Genomic DNA, 20,665 nt, shown 5'->3' with positions numbered 1-20,665 from the left:
CGTCCTTCACAGGGATGATTCTGACTCCAGTATGGAGAGCAGATTGGCGGAGGGCCAAAGTGAATGCTCAGAAACTAATTAGGGTATATATACTTTAACAAATTCAGTCCTTATACTTTATTTCTTAAGGTCCATTATCTACCTACTATATCTTACCATAACTTTTCCGTGCTGCTGAAATGAATAGAAGGTTTACTTTTTAAAAACTTTTCATTGATAACATAATGCAGCACCATGAAAAAAAAATTGGGCACCCCCCAAAAAAGCCGTATTCTCATTATCTCAGTACAGTTAGTTTTATGTTCAGATTTTTTTCCTGTTTCTCTATGGTCTTCATATTGATGTTGTAATGTCTTTGTCATATTCCATTGAGATGTATTAAAATGTAGTTACCTGTTGCTCCACACTTAGGACATTAAGGTAAGAAGTTTTAAGCAAGGATGACAGGATCAGTGCAGTGCTGTCCAAATATATTCTTTTTCATCTTTTGGCAATAGAAACTAAGTTGGGAGAGCATATTCTGCCACTTTCAACCCCAATTATGTGGAAATCCCCCTTTATGGAGAATGTAAAGTCTCCTAAGTATTTGTATTGAAAGTAATGCATGTTGCTTAGGCTGTTAAAGAAATATTGATTTCTGACCCTTAACTGGAATACTTAGCTTTCATTTTTCTTCTTTTTACATAAATTGTGTATATTGTGTTCCCCTCAGGGAGAACTTAAAAGCATTTTGTGTTATGGAGGCTCCATTCTAGGATCTTATTGCTTTTGAGATGAATAAATGGAAGTCTTGCTATCACTGGAACAGACCTATTTTTTTTCTATGTAACAAGCCATGCAAGTAATACGGGGCTGAATCTGGCCCCAGAACTTCTAAAGTTCCAAGCCAGTTTCTTATGGCCAAATTTAGCTTCCAGCTTTCAGCTGATGAGGAGCTTTGGCATATAAGCAATCTAATTTTTGTTCAGCAAAATCTCCTTGGATGTTTTAAAAATAATTTTAAAATTTGTATTACCAGGTGATGCTCAAGCATTTCTTAGGGATTGACTGCAAATACTTGCTCAGAAAACAATGTACCTTAAAGGTACTTTATACCAGCCTTTGAGGTATTTGAATGAAATGGGTTGGCACCAAAACACTTCAATATGCTATAGGAAATGAAATATGGCCAAAGAGGTTTTTATGTTCTGACTATTTCTTTTTTCCATTACTAGCCGGAGGCAAGTAAATCAACTTTACATCCCCTCCCTGTTTTATTTTTATCAACTTCTTAGGAAGTTTCAGGGTTTTGTTTGTTTGTTTATTTGTTTGCTATTTTGCCTATCTGTGAACACATAAAATGGGAAATTTAAATTTTTAAATGTCTCTTATCTATTTATCTGCTCTTGTCTATTTCTCTGATCTGTTGATGAGATGTTGCTTTAAACACATTTACTATTACTAATTAATTTAATTACACATACTGTGGCGGCGTTAACACATTTTCTATTATCTGCTCCGATGTGATACAGTGCCCTCCTACAGCCACCTTAACTCAAAGCTTTAATTGCTTTCCCCAAGCCTCAGCTCATGTTTGATTTATCTGATTTCTTTGTATAAAGATTCTCTAGTTTACGATGTGTACACAAGTCATTAAATTGGTGTTGATGTTTATGCAGTGAACTTGCCAATTGGTTGCAGCAGACATCCCTTTATGAATTTATGACGGGGCAATAAAGACAAGTGTCAGAAGCCCCTTGTCTGGGCAGGGAATCACTTGCCTTGCACTATGTTGGGGGCGGTAATGCAGACGCTTCCACTAATTTGAGTAGCAAAGGGCATGTTGAAATCCATATTTGTTACATTGTGAGCATCTCTAATTTACTGCAGTGAGAATGTGTGTGTGTGTGTGTGTGTGTGTGTGTGCGGGGGTGCGCATGCGTGTGTGTGACAGACACACACACGTGTTTGCTCTTTGAAATGAAGCTATTATTATATTCAAGGATTTTAACCAGGCGCTCATTCTTTGTAAAACTTGACTGGGTATATATGTAGATTATTATTATAGTCTCTGTCAATAATCTTAAATTCATCAGCTCTGACAAGTAAAAGAAATACGTGAAGAGGGCTATGTATCTTTTTTTTAATCTATACTTTTCTTTTTTGCAAAAATAGGCCAAATTAACAAATGTTCTCAAGTATTATGTTGTAAGAAGCTGGTTTCATTATGAGAAGATCTTCGAAGATTATAGGTGTGAGTTTAATTTACTAATTTTTTTATGCAGATACAAGTCTTCCTGATGGAGAGCCCAAACATACTTAAAAATAGTTACATATGTGTTATGTTAGCTCTTCTTCATGTCCTGGAATGTACCAACTTGACTGTCTTTGCCCTTTTAACTTCTCATTAATATTTGGAATTAAAAGTCAGAAAAGTTGATTTTGATATATACTACAGAGGATTTATCTCCAAGTATTATTTATTTCAAACTCTCATGTGTATGTGTAAGTTTGTCTTCCCATAGATGATACCAAAGTAGCCAAAGAATTAAGATAAAATTAAAGAGCTCAGAAGCACAAGAAGAGAAAGCCAAATAAGGAGAAAAAAAAACCACTTTCGTATTGGAAGAAAAGGATGGACGATCAGGGAGGTGGAGAGAAGGAAGGGAGGAAGGTATTCCAGATGGTTCTGAAATTTGTGCAGTAGAGGAGAAGATTCTCAAATGTCATGTGGTTTTCTGAAGAGACAAAAACAGGACTTTAATGTTGATGACAGAGAAGATAAACTGGAAGTGAGATAGTGAAATTCATTTTTATCTACATTTCCTCTCAATTCTCACCCTTTGTGGAAGCCCTTTCTCTTCATGCTGACAAAATTCGGATCATTAAATGCAGCTAAGAGTGCAGATTAAGAGAATAAATGTAGCAGTGGCTAATTAGCAAGGTTGTGCTGATGAGGACTTAAAATATTTGCTACCACTTACAAACTAAAATGACTGAAATAGCATAGAATATTCTGAAAATGTCTCTAGCGGAAAAGTGAAATAGAAGAGTAAGTTAAACAAAATGAAGGGGACTGGTTTTGATCTGTACCAGTCATCTGTTCACTTGGTCCATTTTGACTGGGGTCCTCCACTATAGAGTTCTGGGTTAAGCACATGCAGAATGAAGAGATGTGTGAAATATGGTTCCGTCTGTTGAGAATCTTACTCTCTTACTGGGGAATCAGGGCCCCCCAGCATCTATATCCAAGGTGGTATATGATCTCTCCTCCTTGCTTCATTAATAAGTGAAGTGTAACCCAGATTTCAGCTGATTCCTTTGATCATTCAAGCGACTGTTTTAACCCTACGCCATCTTGATGCAAAATTCAGTCACCTCATCAGCTTCTTGAAGAAATTGAACCGCATGAGGAGTTTTTGAATTTTCTAGTTTTACTAAAGATTTGCCGTGACATGGGGAGCTGTCACATCACAAAGCACACATGTCACTTGGAAACTTCCCTTTAAACCCATATCATCTGCAAGTATCCCCTCTTAACCTTACTTATCTCTCCATCTCTTCTCCTAGGCAGCTCTCAACACAGCTTGTCAGCCCTTTATTAGGCTGAGTAGTTCCCGGCCACCAGAACCCTGGCCTGTGGGATTTATTTCAGCCTCCATTTCCTAACTATCCCGAGTTTATCAAAGATCCTTTTCAGTAGAGTTGATTCTTCCTACAAAGAAATTATTTACCAGCATCTAAAACAACAATAAAAATTTTTCCATATGATTTTTTAAGAGAGGAAGAATCACTTCAAAGTAGTGATCAAAGAAGATCTTAAATAATGGTATATCAGTCAGAATAGGCTATGTTATGCTGCGTCAACAAATAGCACCAGAATCTCAGTGGCTTAACATAAGAATTTGTTTCTTGGGCACACAAAGTCTGTGAGGGGTTGGTGCTACTCTCTGAGGCAGCTGTCCTCCATATGCAAGCTCAGCCTGTAAAGGTCCTTCCATTTTGTGGCATCTCATCTCACCAAGTACCCCCATCTGCAGCAAGAGAAAGGACCTGGGGAATTTACATCAGCAAGTGAATTCTTTAGCCCCCAAAGAGCCTGTGTCCCCTCAATCACATTCATTTGTCTTGAACTAGGAGCATGGCCCTGCCCAATTCATGGGGAAGAGAGGTACAGAGGGGCTGAGAAACATAGACCTCCATGTATATAAAAATCAGAAGACAGCCTGAAATAAGGGAGAGCATTTGAGCTATCTGCAAGATGGCAAATATTTTGATGGCAATAGTACAGGAATAAAATGGACAGAGAAGCCGGTATGGTTCGTTTAGGATTTTACATATGTGTTCAAGAGTAGAGGGATGTAAGTTTGGGAAGATAGGTTGGGCCCAGAATGTAAAAGACCTTCAAAGGCAGGCCAAGAATTTTTTGTTTGTTTTTTGGGTTTTTTTAAGGAAGGAGAGAGGGAGGAGGGGAGAGAGAATCTTAAGCAGGCTCCACGCCCAGCATGGAGCCAACATGGGGCTCGATCTCACAACCCTGAGACCAGGAACTGAGCCAAAATCAAGAGTCAGATGCTTAACCGACTGAGCCACCCAGGCACCCCAAGAATCTGGTTTCTGATGACATGGAGCCATGCAAGTTTTGGGAAAGGTAGGAATGATTCATGCAGTATCTCATGTGGGTGCTGGTGGTAATTGCTGGGGCTTGATTGTAGTCAGATTTAGAGACATGAAAACCAGTGAAAGATTTCCTTCCAAAACAGCTAAGTAGAGAGTGACACCCAAATTCTGGTGTTCCTGGGGAAAACAAAAAGGATACTGTATTACTTTATCTCCTTACTTAATATGTCCCATTATTTTTTGGGTACCTCTGCTCACCTTAACCAAAATGCCTTTGAAAGAACCCATCACTTTTAAGACCCATTAACAGACAAAGAAGATGCTGAATAATCACACATCACAGAAAACGTTTGCATTTACAAACACTGGTGATACTCATGAGCGTTTAAACTGGGTGAAGGTATTAGTTAGGAATCAGCTATGTTAGGATGAGAGGATTAATGGAGAAAACATCCAACCACGTAGCAGAGCAATGGAAACAAAGGATTCTGACTTGTGACTCTATTTATGAATAATATGAATGAATAGCTATTATGTTATGTGCTTAATTACGTGCCAGATGCTAGGTTAGTACTTGAGTCCTTTAAGATGACCCGTAAGACCTGAGATGGTCTGGCACTGGCTGCTTCTCTGGCCCTATCCTTTCACACAGCTCCGCTCACCTGCTTTAGGACTCTGGTCTCCTGGCTTTCCGGCCTCCTGGCTAGCTTGGACTGCACTCAAGTTCTGCTCAAATGTTACCTTCTCAAAATGCTCTCCCTGACTACTCTACAGAAAAGATCAGCATCCCTAGTCACTTTCTATCTCAGTTCAGAAATGACCTTAATCAAGTTTTTCTTTATAAAACTTAGCCCCAGGCAGATTGTGTGTGTGGTTGTTCTTGTTGTTTATTGCCTATATCTCTTATCAGAGTATAAATTCCATGAGGTCACAGATTTGTCTCATCTGCTTACTACTGTATTCTCAGGGCCAGTAACAGTTTCTGGCACTCAATAATTGTTTGTTCAATTAACAAATGACTTATTTAAACCTCATAAGACCACTATGAGGTAGGCACCATTAATTTTTCTATTTTATGAGCGAAGAACCTGAATCCTAGTGTGATTCAGTAGCCTCTTCAAAGTTTCACAGTTTGGAGCCAAGATTAAAAGCCAGGACTGTCTGATTCCAGAGCCCATACATTTTGCCACACTACTCCTCTGACGACCCTGTACTCAGATCATAGTACTTGAAAGTTGGTATGAAAATTGTTCGTTAAGAACCCAAACATTCAATGTATATGCTTGAACAGTTTCTCTGACTTTAATATATATTTATTGGAAACATGATAAATATTTCTATATGTATGAGAAAGTAAACGGACCCCTGCCCCCCCACCCCCCCCCACTCTAAAAAAAGAAAGGTATCTTGTGGAGCTAATAAAGGGTGATCTTGAAGAGCAAATTTGCTCACATGGGCCAAATGCTTCCTCCTGCAGAGTGGGCTGCTTCCCAAAGAATTAGCCTCTCTCAAAATGAATTATTAACCCCAGCATCCTGGCCAAATTCCCACTTGGATAGTCTAGGAACTATTCAAAACTTGGAATCTATTGAAATTAGCCTGGCTTGATTGCAGTCTCTGCATTAATTGTGATATAATAGAGTTTCTCCAGAGATTTGTGCATATACTATTCTAATTTGTATAGGCTGGCTTTGTCTCTTAAATTTTTTAGTTTCTTCTTCCCCTTGTGAGATGTGTCCTGAATTTCTGTATAAGTTTGTTTGTTTTTGTTTTGTTTTGTTTTTTAATTTTGGTGGGTGAATAATTGTAAGTTTCTTTTCCTTTGGACTTGCCAAACCTTTTTCTCATTTGAGTGGCTAGTTAGTCTTTTGGTCATTCTAGAAGCATGTTTCAGACTTTAGCCACCAGAAGCTTCCAGATTCCCAGCTCTCTTGCACAGGTGCAGGGACAGCCTGGGTAGGGACAAGATTCATTCAGTTAAAGTTTTCTAGTTGTCTTTTTCAAATATATGTTCCAGTGGGAGGCACATATGTATTTTAAAGTTTAAAATAACTGATCTAATGAGAGAACTATTTAGGACTGTCATACTCATCCTAAAGTTACAGCTATTAACTTCTTCAGACGATTCTGTTAAATGATATGGGCCACTTGTTTGTCTCAGCCAAGAGCAGGCACTGTAATATCACTTACGTTCTGGAGAGATTGGGAGGTATGAGTTTAGTTAAAACTACCGAATCACTTTGCTTAGGTCAAACTAAAACGAAGACCATAGAAATCCACTGTGTCACGTGATTTTGAAGGTAACTGTAGACCTTGTATAATTCATCAAGTCTTGCTAACATCGCGTGATTCTTTCTTTCTATGAGTTGGCCTTTCTTGCCTTGAGTTGGCATAATCAAATCTCCAATGCAAAGGATTATAATAGGTAACTCTAACCATGTTTTCATATCCTATGCTTTCTCCCTAATGGTTATGGAGAATAGGAGTGAAGATGCTATTAAAAGGTAAAAAGTTATTCCTAGGAAAAAGTTGGCCTCATAGATTTTCAGCACAAAGAAGGAAATTGAGAACTCGTGGCTTACGTCTTTGCATTTATTTATTTCTACCCGGATCACAAACAAGTGTTAAGTCACTTATGCTTTCTGCGTTCACTTCTTTATCTTTACCAAGTGAGAGGAGACAATGGATGTAAGCCATGTGTACTTACAACTTCAGCGGCTAATAATAGAAAAATGCTTTGAAAATGACAGATGGGAAGAGCTATAAATGCAATTGCTAATGGATTTATGTGCTCTCTCTCCCTCCTTCCAACCTATTTCTACCAGTACTTTCCAAAAAATTTCCCAGGGCTCCACCTGAAGTATGACCCGATGGCACCAAAGCACATGTGTTTCCTGAGTTAGTTGAGTGTTTCCAAAATGTATCTACACTTTAAATTTAAATGTTTATCCACTAGGGTATTAAATCATGGAAAGTGTTACTGCCTTGGTATAACAGTCATATACTTCTACCTAGACTATTGTTATAAGTTCTGTGGGGCTTTTAATGGGTTTTTCCCCCCTATATCTTAGTCAATATGGGCCTAGAAATATCTAATTCCTTGCGGAATAAAAACAATTTTGATTTTCAATAGTGTAAACAAATTGATAGAAAGGATGCTTTTAAATCTGTAACACGCAGAAACTTCCCATCCCCTTACCATTAGCCTCCTCCCATCTGAGTGGTTCTAACTACTAACGTGAGAAAGTAAAAGCCTAAACACTGATATTTCTCCAGCTTCCCTTGTGCACTTGAAATGAGACACTCCATGCTTCAGTCTCGGGTCAGGCCTTGAAAGTGCTCATTCATGTATTCATTTCCCATTTATTTATTGAGCTTATACTACTCTCCCAAGTACTTTCCTACCAGCTAGGCATATAGCAGTGAACAAAACAAGTGCAAATCCAAGTGCTTATTAATAAATTCATCAGAAGTTTCCACCTGGCATTTCTTGTAAACATCTAAATTTGTTCATAAAAAGAGGAGCATTACTCCACTGGTGGTATTAATTGCTTTGCAAGAACATTATTTATCTTATGAAAGAACTTTAACAAAGAGCAAACTCCCTTAGCAATTCAACTTACAGTATTTATACTTGCTATAAATTGTATTCCCAAATATCCAAGGAGATAAAAAAAGTTAATGTCCCCAGGGAGTGGTTCTAGGTTCTGTAACATTGTCGGGACGTCAGTCACTTTAAATGAAAAGGGAGAATGGATTCAGGAGCTCAAGAAAAAGGAAAGAGAACATAACCAGTGAAATGTCAAAATACCAATCTCAATCTCTGTTTTTCCATTGCTCTAGACACCCGACTTCTTAGATGTCTAATCCAGAACCTGACAGCTATCCATTATTGTTTATAGAATGGTACAAAGATCACTCTTATCAAATTGCACATAGGTTTATACATTCTTTATAACAGTATTATCAGGCCATTTCAAAATTGACTGGGTAGGTTAGAAAAAAGATGAAGACCTTATAAAGTAGTGGTTTATATATTTTTTCCCTGAATTTCTTTCTTGTAGTGTACACTCTCTGAAAATTTTAAATGTCCAAATAGCTGAATTGAAAAGTCTTTAGTTTCTGCCAGGTCAGATGTGATGCTAAATGGATACTGATTATCAGCTGGGACTGTTCAAAGGAGAGTTCTTTAGTCTAGATTTCTCCAATATCCAGGCCAAATCCAAGTCATGGTCTTACATGGGGATGCAGAGTTGTGAGTTGGATGGTGATTTCTAAGCATACTTTTGCCCTCTTTGAGATAATTTTTGGTTCCTCCTGTTTACCTCTTGCCCTCTCTTCTCTCTTTTCTTAAGAAAATATTCTTATTTAGATAAAGTGTAATCAAGAGTTTCATGGTATATATGTAAGAATAATAACCTTGGATTTTCTTAATGATTTTCTGCTAGAATCTAAAGGCCATTTGCAGCTTATTTCTTGCCATGTGGCAATCCTTAAGTGTTTTAACTTCTTAGAAAACTAAACCCACTCAGCTTATGTTGCTATGGGGGTATATTTCCAATTACTCAAATAGGAGAATTTAAATTTTTTAGATATTTAAATAATGCATATGATTTCATCTGGAACACACGAGTAGTGAAGGTACCTTCAGACTTTACCTCAAACTACCCTGTTTCAAATGAAAGCCTATGGTCAACTCACCTTGTGATAAAATAGTTATGCTCTTAAAAAAATAAAATAAAATATTTACACTCTATGTATTATAGTGGAATATGGGTCAAACTTAAGTTCATCTGCCAAAGATACAACATACCAAGCAGGTATCAGAAATGTTAGAGGACTCTGTCCATCATGTAGAAAAGTCAAGGGCGCTATCCAAACTATTGACCAGTCAACAATCAGAAAAAATGCTCAACTAATTAGAACAGACGCTGGCCATACTGGTTCATACTACTTGAATTCAGCTACATTAAAGGGTTGTCCTTTTAAAGTCCAGTTTTTGTGGAGACAACCATTTTCAGGGCTTCTTAAATCCTTGTAAGAAATATTTTCATGCAAAAACCAGAATTATTTGTTTCTAAGAATGTATAGACTTCTGATATACAAACAGAAGGAATAAGAGGTAGCTATCGCTTTCTATAAAATCTTATCACTTAATAGATTAGAAAATATATAGCCAATTTGGTAATTTCACATATTCATATTTTTACTATGTTCCTCATTATTCCTCTCTTTTATCCAGGTTGATAAGCAGATGAAACATGGTAGAAAGGTAATTAGAAAAACACTTTCTGCTGAGGTCAGCTTGGCTACCTAAGCCAAGAGTAACCTCTTCTCAATATTTTCTGATTTGCTGTCCAAGTTAGGAAGAAAGTAGCCACATATAATATTTAAGTAAGCTATAAATATATATTAGCATATATTCTTATTCTTTTGTCATGAAACCTTTTTATTTTTGTGTCTATATTTTCTTTTAGTCCACAAGTTTCTAATTCATTTGGATTTACTCAGCGTAGCATTTAATTATGGTGGTAAAAGGTGAAATACTATCGAATGGCTTGATATTTCAGTACTTAATCACTTTTATCTTGAATGAGTAAATGTTTAGTCAATAAATATCCAGAGTCATGAAAACATGTATTTTTATTTACATGTATATTTTCTCATTTTGTTTGGTTAGGACATAGATTAGATAGTTGATGATCTTCTATAATTACCAGAAGAAACATATTCATAAGTATGTTTAAAGACATTTTAAAGGTATGCTAGTTACTGATGAATTGATTTGCTCTAAACAGGAATTGGAAACTCACAACGTGATTGTTTTCATCTGCTTAGAAACACTTTATATGTCAAGTATTTGTGTGTTTGAAAGTTTAGGTGAAATAGTCATGGGCAGTGTATGCACAAAGATCAGTGTTGTGACAGTCCCTTGTTCTGTCTCCATCTTGATTCAGTTAACTTTCACTAAACAGGCTGCTTCAAAAAAGGGAAGGAAAAACAACTTGATAAGATAAAACTCTGGGGAATTCCAAAATAAATACTGGTAACTGATCTTTTTTGATGGCCCATTAATAGTTTTCTTACTATGGTACGTGTTGGTTGCTTTATTTACTAGTATAGTGGATAACTATGGTAAACACTTGGGTAATATCTTTGACTTTGTCATATTCTCTGGACTGATCTTTCTCCCATGTTTTTTAAAATCATATAAATTCTAAAACATTTTAAGAATATGGGATTATAATTAAACAGGCAAAAAAGTCAGGTGGCTTTTTTTTTTTTTTTAGCCCACCTGCCCCTCCCCCCCCATTTTTAGAGTATACATCTAAGTATATAGTTGTATCCAGTGCTCATTTATATGCAAAAAGCAGCTCTGTATAACAGAAAAACAAGCCAGCTTGGAACCTCTGAACCAAGTTTCTAATGCCAGTGTTCTACACATTATGTTTTTATCTTGGTGCACTGTAAAAATGAAAGAATTAACTCTTATTCAGGAGGTCTGATTCCTCATTGCCACCCTGATTGAAACCTTCTCCATAATCTGGTGCAAGAAATGGCCATTCACTACTAAGGTTCTCTTTTTTAACCACTACTGCCCATCATAAGAAGTCATTCCTTTACAGCTACTTTCTTTTTATTTTTATGACTTTTTAACTTATCATTAACCCCATTCTCTTATCCTGTACTCTGAGATGAGCAAGAAGATAATATCCACAACATTTCCATTGCTTACTCTAGAGATAATAACCTTTTTTGAAAAAAAGATAACCCTCCGTTTCTTTAAACAACAACTTCCTCTTTAAATCTATAGTAGCTTTCTCTTGTCACATTGGACTTTCAGTACATTCTTAAGGTAAATCCAACAAAATTATTTATAGCATCGTCCATGCAAAGAAAATTAGACTAAACATACTGGAATTGTTTTTAATAGTTTGTAAACTTGCTTAATAATTCTTTAATATGTATCTCACTTCTTTATCCATTTTTTTCATGTTATTAAAGAAATGCAATGGACTAATCACTAATCCTCATTTCCTTCTAACTCAGTCTCATACCCACTGTGTCTGGACTCCTTAAGTAGGATTGTTGTCCTAAGATTAGATACAAGTATCTCTGTTGTCTAGACATTATATAACTCTCTACCACGACCTTCAGATCCTTGTTTTAAAGCAACCCCTTAGCCTCTTTAACAAGAAGAGATATTAAATGCTAATGAAAAGTCCCATGCACGTATTTCTTTTCTACAGCTTCTCAGTGTCACCATCTGAATTTGCCAATTTCTACCCTGTTCTCTACATATATAAAATTTTACTCTTGTTTTATTTATTTATTTATTTATTAAAAGATTTTATTTATTTATTTTACACAGAGAGAGAGAGGGAACACAAGCAGGGGGAGTGGGAAAGGGAGAAGCAGGCTTCCCGTCAAGCAGGGAGCCCGATGTGGGGCTCAATCCCACGATCCTGAGATCATGACCTGAACTGAAGGCAGTCGCTCAACCAACTGAGCCACCCAGGCGCCCCTTTACTCTTGTTTTAAATAAGAGCTGGTTTTTGCTGTTTCATGTGTGATGCCATAAAACGTTAGTATTATTTGCCTCTTTGCATGTCTCCTTCCTTAAATCTCCCTTCTCGTTTGCTATCCACCTCTCGTCTCCACCAACTTCTCTCTCAGTTCAAAATAGTCTTTTTAGGTTGCAAAGAATTTATTTGTTTGCATTCTCAAACTTGATTAATTCAACATGTAGTTATTGATGCCTCTTGCATGCTGGGCTCCGAACTAGATTCTGGAAGTCAAATGTGCATAGCTGGTCTCTGCTCTCAAGGGGCGTAGAGTCTAATAAGAGAGGTAGACAAGTAACCAAGTATTTGCAATTCAGTGGCGTGGCGTAAGGGGGATGTGTAGGGTGACATAAGAACATGTAGAAATGGGTGTTAAGTAATTTACAGGATAAAATCTTGCTATTGATATCCACAATTCCTAGGTAGAAATAAGATATTCTGTATGAAATGTTCTTTGAGATTATGTAAGCATGAAATTTCTTCTTGCTGGGGAAACCAGGGACATCTTAAAAAAAGGGAGGTGGCCAGTCCAACAAGGTTTAGGCGAGTCCCTTTCTCCTAAGTTGACCTCAGTTTTGTTAGACACAAAATAAGAAAGTTTGAATGAGATGACTCTAATGTCCTTTCTAGTTCTAAAACTCTGAGTCTGTAAGTTTTTCTTTATCAGTTCACTGAAAAATCTAAATAGCCCAAATCTGTTTTGAAATCTATTTCAACAAATGATCCATAAAATAAATAAGCACAAAATTCAATTTTTTGGAAAAGTGGTCTGGCTATAGAACTGAGTAGTCCCATAAAATATTGATTTGGTCATAGTGTGGAAATGTGAAATGATTGTTAAATGAGTCAAGGCCTTATTTGTGGCCTTTGGCTCATTTGGTAAGATTACCCATTAGCCATGTAAGCAGCATAATACGCATGACCAAGCAGCTCATGGGAGCGTCCTAACAAATGGTAAATAAAAATTATCTTTCTCTAGCCTTAGGAATATTTTTCTGTTATTTTCAAAATAAAACTGAGCTCAGCTTTAAAGTCTCAGTCAATAGGAAAATAATTATATCCATTGTGCTTAAAATTCTGACTCCTATCTGCAAATGTTTTATAGTACATTTTCCTAACACTTTTTATATCTTTTTGGAAATTTAGAAATTGAAAGGGGGGAAGGGGGTGGAACCTGGCTGGCTGAGTCGGGAGAGCAAGGCAACTCTTGATTTGGGGGTTTTAAGTTCAAGCCCCAGGCTGGGTGTAGAGATAATGTAAAAATAAAAATCTTTAAAAATAAAAAAATTAAAAAAAAAAGAAGTAGAATGGGTATTGGTGGTATCTAACCACTTAATTTCATCACTCCTGTGCATACAAACTCCCTCTATACCATTAGAATATGTATGTGTAACATTTCCTCTTGAAGATGCAAAAAGTGTTACTTCTTTGTTCCAAGACACTTGCTTTTTATTCTTTCAGTCATTAACTTTGGTTTCATAAGAAATTCCTTCTTCATTTTTTTTATTTTGTCTATATCTTGATAATAATAAATTTAATAACTGTTCTTAAAATCTCTGGATGATAATCCATCAGGCTCATTCAGTATTTCTTTAAGCTTATCTACCAGAGAGAGAGTGCTTTTCTTTTTGCTCTTTTTAATGAGGCCTTCCTACCATGGTTCTAAATATCAGCCAAACATGGTAATCTCTTAGGATCTGGCTATTATTAAAAAATCTCGCAAACCTTTTGTGAATTTTAAAACGTGATTATTATAATTCAATCTATTTACTTCAATGTGAACTCAAATGGAAGTGAATCTCCTGAAATAGACACATTTTCTTCATCCCAAATATACATGTAGCATAAAAAAAAAAAAAAAAACAAACCCCAACTAATTAATCTAAATCTGAAATCTGGGTTTCCATGACACCAAACATCTGGATGAAAGTGAAAAATTTAGTGGATGTTTTCAAATATCCAAATATTGTGTTGTTAAAACAGTTAAATGACTGAATCTTTCCATTTTTATCTGAGTATTTATGCTTCATATACGTAGCATAGACAAAGATGTATTGAGCACCTATTATGTGGGATACACTGTTGCTAAGTGCTTTTAATCTTGACCTCTGTCCTCAAATGACTTGCAGTGCAGTGAAGGGTATAATACAAGTGCACAGATATACATTAATAAACAGTGTGGATCAAATAAAAATGCAAGAGAGAAGGAGAGAAAGCGCTGTGAAATTTTTAAGGAGAGTGACTACTTCTGCTGGAGAGGATTTTCCACTGGATTCAGTGGACTGGCCATGATGGACATGCCAGAATCATGGAAATGGAAGGGAATGGTGTAAAACCCACTCTCCTTCGTCAGCTGGGAATTTTACTGAAATAAAATAACCCCAAATTAGCTGGAGGATTGCAAAAGTTGTGTCATTTTGCATTATCACAGCCTTTGGTTTCTGTAAGGTTTTTGAATCTTAGGTATTTTGATGAGTAAATTTCTATCGTTTCCCTTAAGAGTTTCAACTGGACACAAGAAACATACTGAAACTTACTCTCTGGTCATTTTAAGAAACACCATAAGAATTCTACCTTATACTTTGCTTTTCTAATTTAGATTTTAAAAAATTCTGGGTTTTATATACATTGCATGCTTAAACCTCTGTCTTCCCAGTGAGGTCATTTTTTAATTTATTGGGAACACAACTCTGATAAACTTTTTTAAAAAATCCCAATCCTCAAGATTTTTGTTATGTTTGATCAGAGTCTGCAGGGATAGATGAAAGCAAAATGGTTCATTTCTTTCCTCTTCTTCCTCCTCCTTCCTTCTATTCTTTTTGTTTTGTTTTGTTTTTAACAACAAATAATCATTTTTAGCTGGAGGGGGTAAAGGAATAAGCTCAGAAGATTCCACGTAATCTAAGTCATGCCATGTGTATGAGTCAAGACTAATTTATTGGCTCAAGTAACTGATAGGTAAAAAGAGCTGGTTTTAGGTAAAGCTGTATCCAAGTGCAGAAATAATGTCAGGAATCTATTCTTCATTGGCTCTGCTTTTGTCTGCATGGGCTATATCCTCAGTCAGGCTTTTCCATTTCGGTGGCAACAATGGCACCAGCAACTCCAGGCACATATTCTACTGACTGAGTAACCCCTGTGAAGAGAGAATGCCTTTGACTGACAGTCCTTCTGACTCCCATTACCCTAACTTGGGTTTCATTCTCAGCACAGCCAGAATGGCTAACTATGTCGATTGACCAAGCCTGGTCAGTTGGCCACCCCTGAACACATTCCTAAAGTAAAATCAGGGTACTATTACCAAAAGAAAAGGGAAAGATACTTCAGTGAGAAATGTTAATGTTAATGGGGAAAACCTTCACTAAATGTCAAGAGACCAGGTGGTTATCTCATCTCTTACCACTGCCGGTTTCTATGACTGGGCGTATGTTACTCAAGCCTATGAGTCTTGGTTTTGTCATCTACATAAGTTGGGTTCCAGACCATAGTTCTATCTAAAGACCTTTTTCTTCTACTCTTTTGTGGTTCTGACCTCAAGAACTCAGGACAGAGATAAGGGGACACGCAGAAAATGCAGACATTTACAAATAGTAACACAAAGTGAGAGATACATCATGTTTCCTGTAGAAGTGCTTAGGGTAGAAACAGGAAGTGAGTTTGGCAGTGGAAGAGTGAAGGGTTTGTACTGCATCCTGAGGTAGTGATTAGAAACTCAAGACAATTTGAGAGAAAGAGAGAGAGAGAGAATCACTGCGATTCACAATTAACCATCACAAACTTTATTATAATCTCTATAGATACTCCACAACCCATACAGAGCTTTGTTAACCTCTTCATTTTACCTTACAGAGACTGGATTCCAGGCCCAGTCTTGTTCAAGGCAACAGAACAGCTTGACTGAGAACTTGTCTAGTTTTTTAGTTTGTTTGGGTTTTTTTTTCCATTTTTCCTACAATATTTAGAGATACTCAGATGGAGTTGGGGAGAATTACAAAAGTTTAAAAAACCCTAGAGCTTTACCCTCAGAAAGTTATACTTAATGAAAACAAACTATATAAATGACAATGAAAGGCTAAAATTATAAATACCAAGTAAATTGCAATATGAATTTAGTGGAAAGGAGATTACCTTCAACTGTGAAGATGTGATGGGTTTTAAATATCTTGTTTCTTGTTTTATGTGAAAATGTTATTTGTTGCACATGTTCTAGTCATAGCATAGGAATTTTTGTTTACATAAGAAAAAGATGTTGAATTAATCGCCACTGAATAACTTTGACATTCCAGAAAATGCATTTATTTATTCAGGGGTTAAGTTTTTAACACCTTTGCATGTACCCCAGTTCAGTAAGCATAGTCCTAGAGTAATAAGGGATATTTACCCAATGCGGTTTTTTAATTTAATTTTTTTTTAAGATTTTGTTTATTTATTTTGAGAGAGAGAGAGCACTCAAGCAGGGGGGGAGGGGCAGAGGCAGAGAGAGAAGCAGACTCCCTGCTGAGTAGGGAGCCGGATGTGGGACTCCATCCCAGAACCCTGGGATCATGACCTGAGTTGAAGGCAGATGCTTAACCAACTGAGCTACCCAGGCACCCTACCCAATGCAGTTTTATTGTCCACCTCCAGAAAAGTGCTTAGAGGTTTCCATATATGAGTGGCATCATCAAAATCTCAGTCACCTGGATGAACTCTACAGAGCAAATAGTGTCTTGGAGGGGATTGAGGAAAGGGAAGCAGTCACCATAGTGATCAGTTTCCAAGTGTTTGCTCAAACTAATTTGCCCAACAAATTACTCCATTGTTTGTCTTAATGGTTACATTACATCATCACAGAAGTCATTTGACAAATTGGACATTGTTCTTCAAGAGCTCCATCTAGTAAGCTTCATAGGCCAGTAAGTGATTCAAACTCACTGGGTAGGGAAATAACTTAAGAGGCAGGGCTGGTCCTAGAGATATCCTGCTTTTAAAAATTATCCAGTCAGAGAATTACCATAACAAAAGAATATCTAACTTTATAAAAATGTTAAATTACTATGGTATTTTAAAAATATGAAGTGTATGAATTAATTGCAATTACAATAAATTAGTTATAATTTAAAAATTAATAGCCTTTAAAACCATTGTTTGAAGCAGTACACACAGAGACGGTATAGGTATCTATAAACAAATAGTAAAAGCCTCTACCCCGTACCCTACATAAATAACATAAATCATTATTAGTGTGTGTTTTTCCAGATGTTTTCTTGCAGTACAGGGACAGATATATACATATATAATTAATCTATTTATCTATTTTACAAAAATTCACAATACATGTTCTACAATTTGCTTTTTTTTCACTCAACAACATCTGGGAAAAACTTTTTCACGAGAGCCTCACATTTTATTAACTATGATTAAGTTGATAGATTAGTTATTTATAATTTTTCACCCTTCCAAATCCTACCGTTTTCATTTATCCTGTATTTCTCATTCATGAGATTGACTAGAAATATCACTTGAAGTATTCTTAGACATCGGTGCAAATCCTTTCGACATGGAATAAAATTCATGATAAATCATTTCCAGTTTGGACATTATTGGAGAAGGATTAATCACAAAAGAAGATTATTATTAAGTGGTTTCATCCAAAAACTGTTTCACTGATGTATTCCAAGGATACTGTAGATCCATTTCCATGTACTTGATAAACCAGGTTAACCTCCAAAGAAGAGAGGGGGAGAAAGTCTAATTAAGGTTAGTATCTTGAAGAAAGATAATATCTTACTTTCAAATGAGTCTTTAGGAAAAAACGAAGTCAATTACACATATTTTCTATCTACACTGGGTTGTGAGCCATACATGTCTTATTAACTTTTTAAAGAGTTGTCAGTTGACATTCAAAGTAAGGAGATCCTTGTGACTCACTTCTGTTCAACAGTGGCTTTAGAACTATTTTGGGATGTGAAAAACTTTGACCTACACTGGTTCTTTCTTGATGAAGGGAATCATCGTCACTATTATGTTATGGTGTGCATTCTTAAAAGTAAATTGAGCCACCTCTGGGCCACTGGACCAGAGTGGGTTGGCCCCCAACAGTGAACAGACTAAACTCTAGCTTTAGTCCAAGAATATGGAAACTGACAACAAATTATTACTTGTGGTCCACTTCCAGTTTTCAGGTGCAAACATACCAAAGTTTATTTTAAATTTGAGCCAGTCAGACATTTAATAATATACATCAAAGAAGAAGTGAAGGCTTCCCATGTTTATTGTTTCAATATGATGTCTGTTCTAATAAAGTAGAAGAATGTGTATGATAGACCATGTAGTAGAAATTCTCTGGTTCTACACTTAGGCCTTAAATATATACATGTATTTGTAAATTAATCCAAAACACATTGCCATGGTTCCAGTTCCTCTGAAAGCTGATTGTTTTCCATCCCTTTTTAAATTTTAGAAATATAGTGGCTGACGGCCAGAACATTTTCAGATACACAGTCCACTCCATGTATAAAAGGGGCATAGAATCACGAATGTTCAAAAACCACAGAACATTATTTAAATAAGTTAAAGTTATTATGGTCTTCCCTATTAATTAAAAAAAAAAGCCATCTGTGCAAGGTGAATTTTGGTAAGGTCCCAATTTTTTTAATGATTGAGGATGGAATTTGCAACTGCTTCTCATAGTGGAATGAAAGTACGGCTCAGGGATTCCCAAGATAAAATGTACTGTTTATGTAATTTTGTGGTCATTTGACTAAATTTCTAATAAAACACTGGAAAGAATTCTTATTATTTGATCAGAATTTACAGTCCTACTTCAAGGAATTGGCTCTCCACTCACATCAGCTTTCTATGCTTCTACTTCCTTAACAACCTAGACCTTTATTTCATCTAAACCTTCCGTGTGTGTGTGTCTGCCTCTGTCCCTCTTTTTCACACACACACACACACACACACACACACACACACAACACCCATGTTTTGTTAGACCTGCCTTGAGCAAGTGCATCCAACAGTGAGCAAGACTGAACACACCAAACAGAAAACACTGCGTAAAGAAACACACTGGATGACGTTACTGATGCATATCAATGCGCTCTTGCCATGGGTCCCTGTTTTCCTTTTTGTTATTTGCAGGTTTCCGATCAATCTTCCATCACTTCCATATAGGGACAATAACCTAATAAACCTCAGCTTTCAAAATCTTAAGAGGGACAAAAAGTCAAAAGGTGCTCCTCCCTTGAATTTGGCAAGAAAATACTATGACCAGAAGGATCTGCGGACTGTTTTTGGTCATTTCCCCCCAACTACTGTTTTCAGTCAATTAAAATTTGTACCCTAGGCCTTTTCCAGTTTGAAACCACCCAGGCATCTGTGATGAGCAATCCTTCTTGTTTGGGCAGTCATTCATTATCTCCATTACCAAAAGGAGAATAGAGGACAATTACGTTGTTTGGACGAATCAGAGTGTTAGGAGGAGTATTTGTCGTGGCGGCAAAGTGCCGTACCTGACAGGCAAGGATTGATGGCCAGGAATGAGTGTGAGTGGCCAAAGCAGCCTCATAGGATGCAAATTACTGACTGTGGATTCCAATTTATCCTGTTCATTTTTCTTGTCCGTGCTGAAGACCATTAGTGGTTTTTGAAGCAGTGAAGGGGTCATTACTAATGTGGGTAGGCTCGAAGCAGGAGGGGGAAGGAGGGGAAAAGCCTTCTGTAATTACACAGCTTTCAGGAACAGGCTGGAGGCCCTAGCCAAAAAAGTGTCAACACCTCGCAATCAGAAAAATTTATTTTCATTTTATGCTTAACCCATATTAACTCAACATTATCATCTTTCTTTGTTAACATTTGCAGAATATTAAAAGCCTGGCTTCTATATTAATACAAATCTGGTTAACCCCTTTTGCTGTACAGGGGATTTTGTTTAACCTAATGGCATTTGGGTTTGCTAATAAGTAATTGTGCACATTTTGGATAATGCACACTATTATAGAAGATGAAATACCTGAAAAATAAAATTTTAGATGATTGAAAAACACGCATTCTCTCCAACGCTGGGATGATTAGAATGCTCTGAATGGAATACTCTGTTGTTCCTAACATCACTGTTTAATAATGTTGATGGGAAATCATATGAAAGGCTTCCTAGTTTATGAATGACTTTGACATGCTGGATAAAAGTTTACTTTTTTCTGTTTAAGAAGACCAGTGAATTTAGAGCAGGGACCTCTCTAGAGACATGTTTTATAATTATGTACGTGCAACTACAGTGTCTCTGAAATGAGTGTGTGATTCTAAAATAACAATCCTTGAATTCAGAATGATAGAGGAAAGTGGTCAATGATGGGAGGGTGGTTCAGTACAAATGGTGAGCTGTGATGGGGAGTAAAGAATGAAAAAGCATGGAAACCCATGGCTTCATTTGCTGATTTCCATACCATAAGGTCAAATGTAAAATTTCTATGTGACGCCTTGCACGTGATTGACTCCTTTTGATGTGTGGTCATCGT

The 20,665-nt window shown here is 36.6% G+C and overlaps 1 protein-coding gene across 9 annotated transcripts in view; it reads left to right on the top strand.

The window, feature by feature from the left end:
• Positions 1-20,665, top strand: part of MEIS2 (Meis homeobox 2) — a 203,187-nt gene that overhangs the window by 122,634 nt on the left and 59,888 nt on the right. The window lies entirely within an intron of this gene.

Source organism: Zalophus californianus, chromosome 6 (genome assembly GCF_009762305.2).
Source record: "Zalophus californianus isolate mZalCal1 chromosome 6, mZalCal1.pri.v2, whole genome shotgun sequence".
Classification (NCBI taxonomy): Eukaryota; Metazoa; Chordata; class Mammalia; order Carnivora; family Otariidae; genus Zalophus; species Zalophus californianus.
Note: the sequence above shows the minus strand (reverse complement) of the source record. Positions and strands in the feature narration are given on the sequence as shown.